Source organism: Felis catus, chromosome A1, assembly GCF_018350175.1.
Source record: "Felis catus isolate Fca126 chromosome A1, F.catus_Fca126_mat1.0, whole genome shotgun sequence".
NCBI classification, from domain to species: Eukaryota; Metazoa; Chordata; class Mammalia; order Carnivora; family Felidae; genus Felis; species Felis catus.
The window spans coordinates 219241493-219254188 of NC_058368.1; the positions used below are offsets into that span (position 1 = coordinate 219241493).

Consider the following 12696-nt stretch of genomic DNA (forward strand, 5'->3'; position numbering starts at 1 on the left):
AAGACAAAGCCAAAGTCACTGGAAACAGCTTAGGCTGTATGTAGATGGGAGAATTGAATGATTTATAGTTCAAGGAGAGTTCAATAATACTGTACATTATAAATATGGTGAACAACTTGCAGTTGGATATTTTACATAATTTGCTGAGTAAAGTGTGTATAGAAAAAAATATGATCACCTAAATAAACATTTGTATTTTATTACACAAAAATAAAAAATCTATCCATAAAATAAGCCAGTGGTTTGCAATTAAAGGATCAGAATCACCTGGAGAACTTGTTAAACGAGACTCTGGGCCAGATTCTCAGATTTTCTGATTTTTCAGGTGTTGGGCGGAGCCTCAGGATTTGCACTTCTAACATGTCTCCAAGTGATACACATGCTGCTGGTCTCAAGGGGACCCTTCAAGAGCCACTGAAGTAAGTTATGTTATTTATAAATTTGCTTTTAAAATTTGTGATATGTCCAATCTCTAAGCTGTCATGATCAGTGTTAGATCAGTATAAGGATTAGAAGTAAGACCCAGTCTCTGGGAAATATGGGAGATTCTCAGATATACACTTGAAACTCTTTGTTGTATGGTTATGAAAAGCATAGGTCCAGAATTCCAACTCATAACTGAGAAGCTCATAACTACTGTGTCAATCATTCAAGTTCTTATCACGATAAAGTTCTTATCAAGACCAAGTTTCTTTTGTAAGTTTGTTCTAGGATATTGGAGCATATTTTTTTGAGAGAGATTAAAGGGTTCTCAAATACATATGCGCTCTTTCTATTTTTTTTTTCTTTTACTTATATCAAGGAACACTCTCACACACACACACATACACACACGTTTAGTGTGCACATGCTTAGTGTGAATGTAACATTGGTTTTGCATCACATGGTACCAGACAGTGCTTGCCTTGCTGAATTGGCCATAGAATGCAGAGGACCAGTTTGTGTCATATAACTGGATGTGGGAGAAGAATAGAAATGGTACAGGTGCCCAAATCTTTTCTTTGAATGCAGTAAACTATTAACTAGAAAATGCCCTTTAGATTTTTTAAAAAGAATTTTAAAAATGCTATATATTCACTTTATCATTAAGCACAATGTGGAGTTGCAATTATTGCTTTCAATTCCTGGAAAGAATGGGGAAAAAATAATTGCCTGATTCAAAGAGATTTTGAATGTTGGTTTGGTTTTTTTTCCCTTTTATGGAAAAAATATCCAGTTGCAGAAAACATAGTAAAAAATGAGGGAGTTACCATAAATCTAAAACACCCTATTTCAGTACTTTAATTCTAACAAATGAGAGATGTTGATCTTTAAGGAACTTAAAAAATAGATTTGTTTCAATTACTAAGAACAGTAACAACAAAAATTCTACTAGCTCCCATTATTTTCTTTTTCTTTAATGATCTATCAATGTGTACTTTAGGAAAAAGTATGGACAGTCTCAGTATTGCAAATGAGATTTTAAAACATTCAAATTCAAAGTTTGTTAAATGTTTAATTTGTTAAAAGTTTATTGAAATAATTTCCAAGGCTGTATTTTAAATATGCTTTGTGCCAAACAACATTAAACAGTCGCTGTGAGTATAATGTAGTATGGTATTGACTAGTGTAGGAGACAAGAATCCTGTATTGCGTCCAGGTTCTGAGTCATTTGGAGACCTTTGTAAGGTCATGTTTCTATTTATTTTCTCTTAGCCGTATTTTAATTAAGGTTGCCATAGGATTAAGTTTTTTAATAGTACTTGTAAAGCTGGTTATAAAACACACAAATTATATAAATATCAACTATTTAAGAATATACTAAATAATTACATATCTACCTAACCTAGGAAACTAACTTGTATCTATTTTTACATTATGTCTGGTAAGCATTTTTATAATCTTACTGAGATATCTTTGTGTAAAATGTTTACTTAGCTCAAATAATCAACTTTATGCACATCATTTATATATTTTGGGCCAAAAGACTCTGTAAATTAAATAAATTTCTTCATGTCATGAGTATTATAAGTTCAAATGTTATGTTTTATAAATATATAAATTATACCAAGTAAGCATAAACACTAAAACTAAATGACCTACAAGAAAAATAAAATTCGAAATACCCATCTACATGGAAAAAATTCTAAATAACCCATCTTTCATAAGAAGAAAGCAATAGAGAATAAATTTTATTAACAAAGACTTGATTATGTAATTATAATATTTAAAAACATAGTGAAAAATTAGAATCAATAGTAACTTAAAATAATGACTTTGGAATTATTGCTGGAAGTTTGAAAACACTAGGACAGAGACTTATGGGTGTCTTTTTCTTGTTTTTGGAATCCTTAGAATATTACTCATATCTCAATTTACTGGAAAAAAATTAAAGACAATAATTATCTGGAGAAAACTGACTAGAATTTTGGAAGAATGTACTTCAATCCAGATCACAAAAAGTTCAAGTCCAGAGGATGTGTTAAAAAAAAATATATATATATGTATATATGGATATATACATATATATATACACACATATATTATGTGTAAGATGATATACAATATGTAGTATACATCACATATATAATAAATATTATTTATATTTTGTTATGTATCCTAATTTATCAAATACACATATCACACAATCAGGGCATGAGAAGAATTTTTGAACATGTCATGAAATGGAGAAACCCTATAAAAAAACAAGAGACTGGACACTGACAGAGAACACAAGCGTGCCAACAAGGAGAGAACCAACCCTAAGTGCATTTAATCCTTTCTCAGCAATAACCATAAAGTTGTTTTCACAGTTTTTCATTACTTAAAATTGACTTCAGATGAGAGGGACGCCAGAATTAATCTAGAACAAATGTTAAATATAAATATGACTGATTGAATAATAAACTAGAATAGAGAAAAGTCAGTAAGTACTTAGATTAAATTGTCTGGAATTTAGAAAATTGCCTTGCTTCAGACACTTTAACCAATAAAAAATTAGAATAAAGATAATTAGAATTTTAAATGTTTAAATTTATGACTATAAAAATGGCACAGCAGGTACGGTACTATAACACTCCCCCCCCCCAAAAAAAAACACATTTTTTCCTGTATTTAGTTATTTGGCCAACCTTTTGGTATCCATTGTTAGTCTCTTATGTTTTCCTCTTAGATAGCACAACACTTGCACATAATGGCTGTTACCATTTTCCTTTCTCATTTCATTTTCATGGCTAAGTGTACAGACAACTTCTGTCCAGTGCTTGAATAACAACAATGTAGAGGATATATCTGAATTTATTTGTTCTGTGTTAATCATATTATGCTTTCTTGATAACTGTTGTAACAGCCGCCTACTTATACTGGCCAATATTTGCCATTTAACCTTTCGTATGAATTACATTAAGTTTCATGAAAAACCTCATTACGTATTTCTTCTCTAAATTTCATGATAAATTTCTCTATGTGTCTTTAGCACTTATTGTGTTGTGTTTCCCCCCAGGAACATTATAAAATATATATATATATATATATATATATATATATATATATATATATATTGCTACAGCAAGAGATTTTTTGTTTTCTTTCTGCTGAATTTTTTGAGTATCTCTGGTGTCATTTTACTTTTTAATTTTCTTAAATGTTATGTAACACATATGTAGAATTGTGTAATATAATGAATCCCTGAGTCCTTTGTTTTTAAGTTTGAGAATGTTCTCCCAACCAGAGATTTGAAAGGAAGACCATGAGAAGGCTGGGGCGGGGTGTGCAGAACAAGAGAAGGAGGCTCAAAAGGAAGAAAAGATAAAAGAAAAAGGAAGTGATTGAAAAGAAATGTTGCCTCTATTACAAGTGGCTTGCATGCTAATACGTTTAGCAGATCCTTGTAGGTGCCTTACCAATCAATGGCCAATTGGATCGGTTTCCTTTATAGCCGTTCTCATGCATCAGGCTTACAGATACATTTTCCAGTGTCCTATGCAAGGGCATATGACGTAAATTTGGCAGTGTATAAATAGGATAAAAATTGCTTTCTTAATACAAGCACCATTCTCGCTCTTTAGCAGTCACACTTTCTTCTGGCTTATAATGTTGTAAACCTGGTGGCTGGAGTGTAAGCAACTTGACAGTAGGAAGCTGAGAGGAAGGCCAAGAAAATTGCAGAAATCTCAGCCCTGACTCTCATGAGCCATTGATATGATTTTAGTCTTCTAATTGTTTGAAGAAAAATAAGTCCATAATTGTTTAAGCCCGTGATGAACAAGTTTTCTGTTTCGCACAGCTGAATGCAATCACTAACTGCTGCAGCCTCCATGAGGTTTCAACCTGCCTGCTGGAAAAGCATTACTAGTGCAATGATTCTCCCAGTCAGGGAGGTAAACAGTCCAGGTGCCAAGAACAATTTACTTATCCTGTGATGCACTGTCTCCCACCGATGTTTGGAAGTTCAGTCATTACCACCTTCCCACGGATTACCCTAGGGCCTTATGTGAAAAATTACGCTTGTAATGCCTCCCTTCAGTTCCATCCACTCCAGAATGCTGCAGTGCTGTTAACATGGTTAACTCCAAAATAAGGTGCGTACTTTAGGCACCAAGAAATTATAAATAAATGCTTCATAATATGAGGATTACACAGCATGAGGTATGAATACACATCCCTATTGTAGATAATCAAACATTTACCTGTCATATTGAAGTCCGTAAAGCTTAATCTTTCAAATAACTGATTTGAGGCTCATGGGCAGAACACTCTTAAATGATTTAGGGCAGGGGTTAGAAAACTGCAGCCTGGAGGCTTAATCCAGTCTTGTATCTGTTTCTGCAAATAAAGTTTTATTGAAAGACAGGCACACTAATTTGTTTACCTGTGGTTGCATTTGCAACAGAAGGACAGTTAAGAAGTGACAAAAGACACCATGCAGTTCATGAAGCTGAAAGTATTTACTATCTGCCACCAAACAAAAAAATGTTGCCAGATTTTAGCTTTTAATTGGCTTTTTATAATGGAGCTATTATAAAACAACATACATAAAATGAGAAAAATATATCTGAAACCAAATTAAAGATATATTAAGAAAAGGTAAAGGGGTATGTATTTGAGAAGCTTGTAGCTAAACTTAAATATAAAATTAAAATATAAGAAGCTTAAACTTAAACTCAAGTTTAAAATATCTTAAAATAGGGCACCTGGGTGGCTCAGTCGGTTAAGCATCTGACTTCAGCTCAGGTCACGATCTCATGGTTCATGAATTTGAGCCCCACATCGGGCTCTGTGCTGAAAGCTCGGAACCTGGAGCCTGCTTTGGAGTCTGTGACTCCCTCTCTCTGCCCCTCCCCGGCTCGTGCTCTGTCTCTGTATCTCAAAAAAAAGTAAGTAAACAAAAAGTTAAAAAAATAAAAATAAATAAAATATCTTAAAATATATATAATAGAAGAAATTTAAATACTGTGTAGTGATTCGTTAAGGTGAGTTTACTTATATGTGGTTAGATATATATAAGTGGATCACAAGTTGGTGACAACTTGTTTATGTGATATTTCTACATATTCTCTTCTCTAGCCATGCTACTGAATTATAGTTCTCTCATCTGTGACTGGTCATGTGCTCATGGCTGGTATTTAAAACTATTTCCACTAACCATTAGTATTCCCTTTGCTTTCAGCAGGCACCTTAGCTGGTCACGGTTTTTCACTCAGTGAGATGATCCAAACTTTAAATACTAGTGTCTAAGTCATTAGTAGTCCGACCTAGATTGATTTTTTTTTTCCCTATTGACCTTAATCAGAAGCATGGGGATCCTAAGAGAAGTGTTAAGAGATCTTCTGTATTCCAGACATATTTTTCTTGACTTTTTTAGAGAAACAGTCCAATTTCCCCTTGGTAATCAGGATCAGTCACCCTGACTAGTGCCGTTAAGTCCCTTCCTTGCTTGTTGATTCAGAGGCATGAGGAAAATAAATGAATAGGTGTTAGTCAGAACTTCCGGTTCAGTGGAATAATTGTTGTCTCCTGATTGAAGTGTTTTTCCCTCTGGAACCAATACCTCTAGGCCAGCAAAGCATAAAGTTGCAAGAACGGAACAAAAATTTCGCTAGTAGATCACTAGAGATAATAGTGAAGGATGCAACATTCATTTCCACCCCTTGAATCCTGAAGCAGTGAATCCTGGATATCAGAAACAGCACCACATAGTGGACTCTGATCTAGAACATACACTGCCTTCTGGAGAACTTTGTCTAAGCCCTAAAAAGTACTGCCACCTACCTAACAAGGTAACTTAGTTTTCAAAAGGCCATTTCACTGTTCTCTCAATCAAGCTGCTCAGGATGGTGGAGAACATGGAAATGGCAGTGAATCCCATGAGCATAGGCCCATTGCCCCACTTTTGCTGTGAAGTGAGTTCCTTAATGTGAAGCAATGTTGTGTGGAATGCCATAATGGTGGATTCTATACGTCTATGGATGGTAGCTTTGGCAGAAACACTGTATGCAGGGAAGTAAAGTGCTGCCCCTTCTGTGATGGAGGCAGTCCGGTGTAATCAATCTGTGACCAGGTACCTAGCCATCATCCTGGGGAACTTAACAGCCCATTATCTCCCAGTTTCTGCCCTCAATTTCATTGTAGATACCTTGCCTTCCCAGGTTGGAGTTTAACTTGCATTGTAATTCAGCTGGTCTAAGGATGAGACTCGGGTTTTCAGCAATCTCAGCCATGTGGCTGCGGAAGATAAGGGCCTTCTTCAGAGCACATACAGATGTCTTTAGGTCATTTATGTGGCACTTGAGCTAGGAATTTGAATCCCTGAGCTCATCCTGTTCTTTTATCTCTATGTTTAGGGACGTTAGGAACGAGCAGCCCAACTCATTACATTTCTTAGTTTTCCAAAAATGTTAGATAGTGTCATATGCACAGCCACCCTGTTCCTTGCTTCTTATAAATGGTTGGCTAGGAGTATATAATGGAAATATGTTGGGTATCTCTGTTGCAAGGTTATGTCTTGGATTATCAGTGCTTTCTTTACTCCTGGAAATTGAGTCATGAGCATCTTTAAATCTAATCAAATTAGAGAGCCAATTCAGAAACCCCAGAACCAATTCGGGGAACTTATCATTAACATTCTGTTCCTACAGAAACACTCCTGGTATCAAACTCTGTGTTTGTCTGGGTTCTCCAGAGAAACAAAACAATAGAACATATTGAATATATTTATTATATTTATTATAAGAAACTTTATAAATGATTTCTTATATATTATATATATGTATTGTGTATTTATATATTTTTTATTTATTTAATTAATTAATTAATTAATTAATTATTATAAGGAATTGCCTCATGTGATTATGGAGGTTGAAAATTCCCAGGATCTGAATTTACCAAGGTGGAGGCCCAGCAGAAACAATGGGATAATTCCAGCACAACTCTGATAGGGCCTGACAATCAGTTGATGGTATGAATTCCAGTCCTAGTCCAAAGGCAGAAGAATGAAATCGCAGCTCAAAAATCATCGGGCAGAAAGAGAGAAAAGGAATTCTATCTCACTCTGCCTTTTTGTTTTCATTAGGCCTTCAATGCCTGCCCACATTGGGAAAAGCAACCTACTTTACTTATTATACAGATTCAATTATTAATCTCATCCCAAAATACCCTCATTGACACATTCAAAATAATGTTTAATCTAATATCTTGTTACCCTGTGGCCTGGTCAAATTTACATATGCAGTTAATCATCATGCATATATGACATATAAAATTATATATGTCAATTTATATATATATATATATATGATTTAATTTTTTTAATGTTTATTTATTTTTGAGAGAGAGAGAGAGTGAGAGCGTGAATGGGGGAGGGCCAGAAAGAGGGAGACACAGAATCCGAAGCAGGCTCCAGGCTCTGAGCTGTCAGCACAGAGCCCAAGGCAGGACTCGAACCACAAACTGTGAGATCATGACCTGAGCCGAAGTCGGATGCCCAAATGACTGAGCCACCCAGGTATCTCTCTCTATATATATATCTATATATCTATATCTCTATATCTCTATATCTATATCTATATCTATATCTATATCTATATCTATATCTATATCTTTATATCTATATATACATATAGATATATATATATTTTAAATCATATAAAAGAAATACTGAAGAAAATTTAAAAACAAGTATTTTGTAGTTTTTTGTTCATTAACATTTATTGTAATTTCATTTTTATTATATTTCATTTTATTATAGGACTGTGGCCTTAGAGAAATAAAGAAACCACTTAACAGCTCTTAAAGATCCTAATGTGTCCCTGTGTTTTCTAACATTCACTACTAATAGTGAAATTAGGTATATATATTTCATTTATCAGAAAATGCAAATCTGTAGTGTTAGAAATTTTGCTTTGGTAACTAGTACTAGTGAACAGTAATATTTCTCTCTTAGAGAAGAGAAAAATACCTTTCTAACACTTTGGAGTTAAGAATGGCAATTTGAAATATTTCTTACAGATTGAAGCATTTCAAAGCTGGTTTACAACTTTTTTTTTCTTTTTTTACCTTATTAAAGTGAATTATGAAACTTCATGGTAGATCATCTTGGGTTCCCCATTGAATAAAATAAAATTTCCGCCTATCCTCAAAGGGTATGCAGCTTGACTAAGAAATAAATCTTTGCCCTTTATATGAATAATATTAGGGGTTGATTTTTATGCAGTATAAATTAGCCTATACAGGCTCTTAAATACTATTCAACTATTAAACTCTAATAACAACGACAAAAATTTAAGGTCTCTTCTTTCAAGGAGAACTTATTACTAGGAAGTTACTATATATATGTATGAACTTAAATGTCAGCAAAAGTTAATTTGAAGTAACAGCAGTTTGTAGCTTTTTGACTCTTGAGGTGTATCTGTCCAGTGGGTACAATCTCAATTCTGTTTGAATAATTTCACTGTTCTTTTTCTTCAGGATTACTATAGCTATCATGCCCCCAAGCCACTTTTTAAATTTTATTCACAATGCATCATCTGTTTCCCTATTTTAGCAGTGTGACAAATAGGTAACTCCCAAAACGATACCCCCTTTTCTCTATACTTTTATGCTTATTCCAACATGATCCATCATAATTTTACCTTTGAGTATCACTGCATAAATAGGCATAACACTATATGTCACTGAATTTCTTCAGCAAATGAAATCATTATAAGATCACAATTGAAGAGTCAGTTTCAATTCATTTAATATGAAGATTATCAGCTTTATATACATATATATATATGTAAATATATATGTAAATATATATATGTAAATGTTTGCTTACTATTTGTTAAGAATGAATTGGCAAATGTGCATCTCAGCTCTTCCATATTTTTCCCTTGAGAACTATTTATTTCTTCTTCCCCATTGCGTGCTTCATTTGTTGACATATTTATTTCTTTTATTACACTTTCAAAGATATTTTTTTTAGAGCAGTTTAGAGAAGTTTTAGTTTCATAGCTAAATTGAGCAGAAGGTACAGAGATTTCCCATATATCCCTACCCCTACTTGAAGAACTTGGCTCATTGTCCACATCACCCACTGGAGTGGTACATTTGTTACAGCTGAGGAACCTACTACATTGGCACGTCATCTTACAAAGTCCATAGTTTACATAAGGATTCACTCTTGGTGATGTGCATTTTGTGTGTTTGGACAAATATATAATGACATGTACCCATCATTATATTATTATAAAGAGAAGTTTTACTGCCCTAAAAATCCTCTGTGCTCCATATAGTCATCCTTCCCTCCTAACTCTTGGCAACCAGTGGTCTTTTTATTGTTTCCATAGTTTTGACTTACACATATTTATTTTCATATGTATATATTATATCCCATTATTTAATTTTAAAATAATTATATTTGGCAAATGCCTTTTTGTTGAAGTATAATTGGCATATAACTTAGGTTTCACATGTACAACATAATGATTTTTGTATATAAAATCATTTGTGAAATGATTATTACAAGTTACCCATTATCATGTATAGTTACAATATTTTTCTTGTCATGAGAACTTTTAAAATGTGAAGCAATACAGTATTATTAACTGTGGTCACTATGCTGTATATTACATAATCATGACTTATTTCTGTTATAACTGTAAGTTTGTACCATCTGACCTTCTTGATCCATTTTTCCACTTCCCATCCTTTTGCCTCTGACAACCACCAATGTGTTCTCTGTGTCTATGAACTTGTGTTTTTGTTTCTAGATTCCGTATGTAAGTGGCATCATATGGTATTTGTCTTTCTCTGTCTGACTTTTTCACTTAGCATAGTGCCTTTAAGGTCCATCCGTGTTGTCACAAATGGTAAGATTTTCTTCTTTTTTTGGATGAATAATACTACATTGTGTATAAATATGCCACATCTTCCTTAGGCATTCATCCATTGATGGACTTTTAGGGTTTTTTTTTTCCATATCTTAGCCATTGTAAATAATACTGCAATGAACATTGGGGTGCATATACCTTTTCAAGTTAGTGTTTTTATTTTCTTCAGGTAAATACCCCAAAGTGGGAATGCTTTTTCATATGGTAGTTCTATTTTTAATTTTTTTGAGGAACTTGCATTCTGTTTTCCATAGTGGGTGCACCCATTTATATTCCCACCAAGGATACACAAATGTTTCATTTTTTAAAAATGTGTATTATTTGAGTATAGTTGACACACAATGTTACATTAGTTTCAATTGTACGACATAGTGATTCAATTTCTTTATGTCTCATGCTTTGCTCACAACAAGTGTAACTGCCATCAGTCACCATACAACACTATGACAATATCATTGACTACATCCCTTTGCTGTGCCTTTTATCCCTATTTTTTATTCCATAACTTGAAGCCTATACCTCCCACTTTCCTTTCACCCATTTTGCTTATTGCTCCCTGCCTCTGTGAACCATCAGTTTGTTCTCTGTATTTACAAGTCTGATTCTTTTGTTGTTTATTCATTTTCTTTTATAGATTCCACATATGAGTGAAATCATATGATATTTGTCTTTCTCAGTCTGACTTATTTCACTTATCATAGTACCATCTAGGTCCATCCATGTTGTTATAAATGGCATGATCTCATCCTTTTTTATGGCTGTGTAATATTTCCTTGTGTGTAGTGTATGTGTGTGTGTGCTATAAATAATACTACAATAAATAAAGGGGTTCCCTTTTCTCCACATCCTCACCAACACTTGTTATTCTGATCTTTTAGATAACAGTCATTGTAAGACATGTGTGGTGATATCTCATTGTGGTTTTGATTTGCATTTCTCTAATGATTAATGATATTGAGTACTTTTTCATGTACCTGTTGGCTATCTGTATATCTTCTTTGGAAACATGTCTATTCAGATCCTCTGTGTATTTTCTAATTGGATTTTTTTTTTTGCTATTGAATTCTAGGAGTTCTTTATATATTTGTTATATTAACTCCTTATCAGATATATAATTTGCAGATATTCTCTCCCACTTTTTTTGATTGCCTTTTCATTTTCTTGATGGTTTCTTTTGCAGTGCAGCAGCTTTTCAGTTTGATGTAGTCTCACTTATTTATATTTGCTTTTACCTTTGCTTCTGGTGTCAAATCTAAAAAAAAAATCTCTGAGACTAATGTGAAGGAGATTACCACCTATGTTTTCTTCTAGAAGCTTTATGGTTCAGGTCTTATGTTCAAGTGTTCAATTGTTATGTGTTAATTTTTGTGTATAGTGTAACATAGAGATCTAGTTTCATTCATTTGCATGTGACTGTCCAGGTTTCCCAACACCTTTATTCAAGAGATCAACATTTCCCCATTGTATATTTTTTGTTCTTTTGTCATAAATTAATTAGCCACACATATGTGCATTTATTTCTTCACCCTCTATCCTTTCCATTGATCTATGTGTCAATTTTTTGTGCCAATACCATCCTGTTCGGGTCACTATAGTTTGAAATAGTAAGCATAGTGCCACCAGCCTTGTTATTCTTTCTTAAGATTGCTTGGGTTATGTCAGACCTTCTGTGATTCTATACAAATTTTAGGATTTTTTTTCTTTTTCTATATAAAATACCACATGAATCTTCAAATTATCAATGATACACTTTGAGTTTTTTTTTTCAGGTTTTATAGCTCTAATAATATGAACCATAGCCTGCATAATCCAAACTTGTTTTCCTCACATAGAAGATATGTTATCTTTATGAATCTTTTTCCCTCTATTCTTGGCATTCAAATGAAAAAAAAAATGAAAATGCCAACATTCTGCAAGGTTTTCCAGTTCTGTATCTCAATTATTTGTCTTGTTTTCTTTTTTTATCCATGAACACATCTCATTTTAGGAATTTGGTAAAATATAACTAATTCATCAACAAACTCTCATTGTGCAAAATATATATATGAATGGTAAAGATCGAAATATACATACATATTTCATATGTATGTCATATGTACTTATAAATCTTCAACAACTTAGCTCTTCACAGTCCTTGTCTAAAAACATGGCCTAAAAATAAATATTTATATAGATATACAACTCTTAGAATATATTAATTAATTCAAAAATAAGTAGCACAGCCTTTGAGTTACAAAAGTTTTGGGTGAGACACTAACACCTGGAAGCTGGATAATTGGCCACAGAGCCACAAATGAGATATTTTTTTTAAAATTTTTGTTTAATGTTTATTTATTTTTGACAGAGA

General features: G+C 33.2%; 1 long non-coding RNA gene across 1 annotated transcript in view; it reads left to right on the plus strand.

Annotated features, from left to right (window-relative positions):
* Positions 1 to 322: 322 nt before the first annotated feature.
* Positions 323 to 12696, plus strand: part of LOC123380402 — a 72337-nt gene continuing 59963 nt past the window's right edge. The window contains exon 1 of the long non-coding RNA XR_006586110.1: positions 323 to 419. This is a non-coding gene — a long non-coding RNA (uncharacterized LOC123380402). The remainder of the gene's footprint in view (positions 420 to 12696) is intronic.